This window comes from Coturnix japonica, unplaced genomic scaffold, assembly GCF_001577835.2.
Source record: "Coturnix japonica isolate 7356 unplaced genomic scaffold, Coturnix japonica 2.1 chrUnrandom659, whole genome shotgun sequence".
NCBI lineage: Eukaryota > Metazoa > Chordata > Aves > Galliformes > Phasianidae > Coturnix > Coturnix japonica.
In genome coordinates, this window is record NW_015440025.1 from 1391 (window position 1) to 7854 (window position 6464).

Genomic DNA, 6464 nt, shown 5'->3' on the forward strand with positions numbered 1-6464 from the left:
CATAGAGACCCCATAGAGACCCCATATAACCCATAGACCCCATAGACCCCATAGATCCACATAGAGACCCCATAGACTCCATGGACACCATAGATACCCATATAGACTCCATAGATCCCCATAGAGACCCCATAGATCCCCATAGAGACCAATAGAACCCATAGATGCATACAGACCCCATAGACCCCCATAGACCCCATAGATCCCCATAGACCCCACAGACCCCATAGACCCCCACAGGCCCCCATAGACCCCCTTACCCCCCCATAGACCCTCATAGACCACATAAACCACATAGACCCCCATATACCTCATAGACCCCCTATAGATCCCCATAGACCCCCATAGAGACCCCATAGACACCATAGATCCCCATAGAGACCGCATAGATCCCCATAGACCCCACAGATCCCCATAGATCCCCATAGACCCCATTAGACCCCCATAGACACCATAGATCCCCATAGAGATCGCATAGATCCCCATAGAGACCCCATAGACCCCACAGATCCCCATAGACCCCCATAGATCCCATAGACCCCATAGATCCCATAGACCCCATAGACTCCATAGATGCCCTTAGAGACCTCATAGATCCTCATAGAGCCCCACAGACCCCATAGACCCCCATAGACCCCATAGATCCCCGTAGAGACCTCATAGATCCCGATAGAGACCCCATAGACCCCATTACCCCCCCATAGACCCCATAGACTGCACTAAAGGATGGCTGCAAGCAGAGGATGCTGCAATGCTCCTTGCTGCAGTTATGGCTGCAAGCAGAGGATGCTGCAATGCTCCTTGCTGCAGTTATGGCTGCAAGCAGAGGATGCTGCAATGCTCCATGCTGCAGTTATGGCTGCAAGCAGACGATGCTGCAATGCTCCTTGCTGCAGTTATGGCTGCAAGCAGAGGATGCTGCAATGCTCCTTGTTGTCTGCAAGCAGAGGATGCTGCAATGCTCCTTGCTGCAGTTATGGCTGCAAGCAGACGATGCTGCAATGCTCCTTGCTGCAGTTCTGGCTGCAAGCAGAGGATGCTGCAATGCTCCTTGCTGCAGTTATGGCTGCAAGCAGAGGATGCTGCAATGCTCCTTATGGCTGCAAGCAGAGGATGCTGCAATGCTCCTTGCTGCAGTTACATAGAATCCCATAGACTCCAGAGAACCCATAGACCCCATATAACCCTTAGACAACCATAGATCCACATAGAGACCACACTAGACCCCATAGACCCCCATAGACACCATACGATTACCCATATTTAGCCCATAACCCCCATAGGACCCCTAGATCCCCATTAGAGACCCTATAAGCCCCAGAGATACCCCACAGAGAACCCCATAGAAACCCCATTAGACCCCCCATAGAACCCGCCATAAAATCCCCATAGCCCCTAGACCCCCAATAAAACCCATAGACACCCATTAGATCCACAGGAGAGACCCCATAGACTCATAGACCTCACAGACCCCATAGACTCCATTAGGCCCCCACTAGACCCATAGAGCCCCATAGACCCATAATCCCCATAGAGACCCCATAGACTCATAGACCCCCATATAACCCGATAGACACCATAATCACATAGATACCCATTAGACCCCATAGATTCCCGGTAGACCCCATAACTCCCAATAGGACTCCATATAACCCATAGACCCCATTAGATTCACATAGACCCCACAGACCCCCATAGACCCCATAGCCCCCCATAGAGACCCATAGAGACCCCATAGACCCCCATATAACCCATAGAACCATAGATCCACATAGAGAACCCCACTAAGACTCCATAGACCCCCATATAACCCATAGAGCACCAAGATCCCACAGAGAGACCCATAGACTCCATAGACCTCACAGACCCCCATAGACTTCCATAGGCCCCCATCTAGACCCCATAGAGCCCCATACGACTCTTCCCATAGACCCCACACAACCCCCATAGACCCCAATAGGCCCCCGCCATAGAGACACCCATAGACACCTCAACCCCATACTCACCCCATAACACACCATAATCCACATCAACGAGACCCCACATAGACCCCACTAGCACCCACCAATAATACACCCATTCATACCCCCAACGATCCACAGAGAAGACCCATAGACTCCATAGCAACACACACACTAGAGACCCGCATACGATTCCATAGATCCCACAAGTTATCTTACCCCAGAGACCCCATAGATGCCCCTAGAGGGACCCCATAGACTCTATAGATCCCCATAGGGACACCCATAGACCCCCATAGAACCCCATAGACACCATAGATCCACATAGAGTAGCCCACACCCATAACCCCACAATTAGCCCCCAATTAGAGACCCCCACAGATCCCACATAGACGACCCCATAGAACACACATAAATCATCCCCATAAAAGAACCCCACAAGACCCCCATCAGACCACCCATAGACCCCCATAGACCCCATAGACTCCATTAGACCCCCACAGACCCCATAGGGACCCCGATAAGGCCCCCATAGAACCCAATAGACCCCCATAGAACCCCATAGACTACCCCATAGACACCATAAAATCCCACAGTAGAGGACCCAACTACGACACCATAGATCCTCATAGATAACCCATAACAACCCCATTAGATCCCATAGCACCCCATCAAAAACACACAAAGCAAACCAACACCAACACACGTAAAGCACACCAACCAGGTAACATAAACAAAACACACAACCAACGTCTTCCAACTAAAACCACATAATCCACCATAAACCACATCAGATCCCCGCATAGACCCCCCACAACCCCATAACCCATAAAACCCATAGACCCCCATAGATCCCCATAAGACCCCACAGAATCCCTTAGACCCCAGAGACCCCGACACGCACCCCCATAGACCCCTCTTACCCACCAATAGACCCCATAGACCACACTAGACCCCCATCATAACCCGAGTTTAGACCCCATAGACTCCACATAGAGACCCCATAGACCCAATAACCCCCATATACACCCATAGACCCCATCAGATGCTCCCCACATAGGACCACATAGACTCCATAAGACACCCCATTTATAACCCATAGACACCATAGTCCACATTAGAAGACCCCATAGATCCACATAAGAGACACCACATAGACCCCATAGGACCCCCATAGCCCCCATAGACCCCATATAAAAACCATCAGACCCCATATATCCACAGAGAGGACCCCATAGACCCCATAGATCCCATTATAAAACCATAGACCCCATTAGACTACATAGAGACCCCATAGACTCCATTGACCACCCATAGACACCATTAAGATACCATTAGGACTCCATAGACCCCCTAGAGGACCCATAACTCCACATAGAGGACCCTAGTAGATTCCCCATTTAGAGACCCCACAGAGACCCCCATAGACCCCATAGACCCCCCACGTAGACCCCCATAGAACCACATAGACATCATAGACCCATAGCAGACCCCATAGAACAAGCCACTAAGCATCCCCTAGATACCCATAGACCCCATAGACCGCCCATGGACTCCCATAGGCCCCCATAACCCCATAGAGCCCAATAGACTGCCCATAGGACCCCACCAGACCCCCATAGACCCCCATAGGCCCCCATAGAGACCCCATAGACTCCATAGGACCCCCATATAACCCACTAGACTCCATTGACCCCATAGAGACCCCATAGAACCCCATAAAACCCATAGCCCCATAGACCCCATAGCATCCCACATAGAGAAACCCCGCATAGACTCCATGGACACCATAGAGATACCCATATAGGACTCCATAGATCCCCATAGAGACCTCAGAATCCCCATAAGTAACCAATAGAACCCATAGATGCACACAGACCATTAGACCCCCCATTAGACACCCAAGACTCCCCATAAGACCCCACAGACCCCATAGACCCCCACAGGCCCCATAGACCCTCTTACCCCCCCATAGACCCTCATAGAACCCCACATAAACACCACATAAGAGCCACCCCACTTTATACCTCATAGACCCCTATAAGACCACCCCATACGGGACCCCATAGAAACCCATAGACACCATAGATCCCGAATAGAGACCGCATAAGAATCCCAAGAGACCCCCACAGCCGATCCCATAGATCCCCATAGACCCCATCTAGACCCCCATAGACACCAAATAGAATCCCCAATACGAGAATACGCATAGGACTCCCCATAGCAGACCCCATAAAACACCCCACAGCCAGCACCAACAGCTCCAAGACACATCACAGCACCCCACTACTAGCACCACCCGATCACCAGAACCCCACTATAATCCATAGACCCCAGTAGACCATCATATACACGAACACAATCGCCAAACCCTCTAGACCACAAGCAAACTACCAACGAGCATCTCATCACTAAAGCTAACATAGAGCACCAGCGCCCAGCAGACCCCAGATTCAGACCCCCATAGACCCCAGTAGAATCCCGCGTAGAGACCCATAGATCGACCCCTACTGAGTCCAAAGCAGACCCCCCATACGAGACCCCCACACATACCCCCCACCACCCACCATAAACCCCCACACTAGACCTGCACCTAAAGGGAACCTGCAAAGCAGAGAGAGCATGCCACATAGCACAAGGGCTCACCCCTCTGCCATGCACCCGATTATGACGCGTGAGCACACACGCCAACAACTAACAGAGGAGCTGCCTCCCCGCCAATCTGATTACACTTGCCACAGCACCGTCAAGTTCTAAGGAATCGCTTGCAAGCAGAGGAACTGACCCACTGCGCAAACCTTCCGCACATGCTCCACCAGCAGTTATGGGCTCAAGCAGACGCAGCTGCGCTGCGAATGCTCCTTGCTGTCCCAGTTATGCTGCAAGCAGACGGCTGCAATGCTTCCTTGTTGTCTGCAAGCATGAGACTGCTGGCCAAGGCTCCTTGCGTATGCAAGTTATGGCGGCAAGCAGACGACCTGCTAGAGCAATGCCCTTCTGCAGTATCTGGCTGAAGGCAAGATGAGTGAACCTAACCCGTACCGCAATGACACGTACCAATAGCTGCTCCAGCGTCCCTAATATACAGCCTGACGAAATACAGAGATGCTCAATGCTCCCTAATGGCTGCAAGCAGAGGATGTTGCAATGCTCCTTGCTTGCAATACCCTACACGGAGACACACAAGCAACAATGAAGAAGTGATTGCATTGCACCTGGGCATCGTGCTATGCAACTTCGATGGTCTGCAACCACGACGGATGCTAGCAGATGCCTCCCTTGCTGCCAAGTATATGGCTGCAACGCGCCAACACGCCCCCCAAACAGAGCGATTGCTGCCAATTTGCTCCCTTTGCCGCATTATGGCTTGCAAGCAAGAGATTGCTGCAATGCTCCTTATTGTCTGCAAGCAGAGGATGCTGCAATGCTCCTTATCTGTCTGCAAGCAGAGGATTGCCTGCAATGCTTCCTTGTTGCAGTTATGGCTTGCAAACGCAAGAGGGATGCTTGCAAATGCTCCTTGTTGTCTGCAAGCAAGGAGATTGCTGCATTGCTCCTTGTTGCAGTTATGCGCATGCACAAGCAGAGGACTGCCTGCAAGCTTCCCTTGTTAGCATTGTCATGGCTGCCAAGCACGAGAAGTTGCCCGCCACACCTTGCTCCTTGTTGCAAGTTATGCACGCGGATGGCAAGCAGACGATGCTGCAACCGTGACACCTTGCTCCAAGATATCATAGGCACTCAAGCACGCAAAGCGAACAACCCGCGCCAACATGCTCTCGTCGCCCATGCAGTTATGGCTGCAAGCAGAGAGATCCTGCCAATTCGCTCCTCGTCGAAGTCTGCCAAGCCAGAAACGGATGTCGCAATGCTCCTTGCTGCAATTAACTGAGCTGCCGCAAGCCAGAAGAATGCTGACAATAGCCCTCTATGCTGCAAGCAGAGACTGCCATGCAACATTGCTCCTGTTTGCACTCTATGGCTGCAAGCAACAGAGGATTTACTGCATCAACTGCAAGATGCTCCTTGCTCGCAGTCTAGCAGCACAACGCAAGAGGAATGCTGAACGCTGCAGTCTGGAGGAGGGGAGCAAACACTGACACGCAAAGGAGAAAGAGCGGCAGCTGCCTTGAAACTCCGCCCTGCGTTACTAGAAAGCAGAACTTCCCTGGCAACACAGCAGCAGATTTGACTTCCCTTTATGCTCTGGCAAGAGCTGGGAATGCGAAAATTGGAGTCCAAATATATCAGGAAACAGCCCCATCCTTGAAAGCCCGAGCTCTGAGCGCACAGCAACATTACGCAGGAGCAAAGGGACACGATCGAGACGAAACCCACAAACGCAAAGTGGGGTGCTCAGCTCATTGCTGAGCTGCTCTGGCTTTGGCTGGGCGTGCAATACAGACAAGCAGGCGCTGTGCTGCAGGCCTGCAGTCGGCTACCCGTGCTGCCAGTGCTGCTGTAGAGCTGTGCTCGCACGTGCTTCACTCACATGCAGGCTTG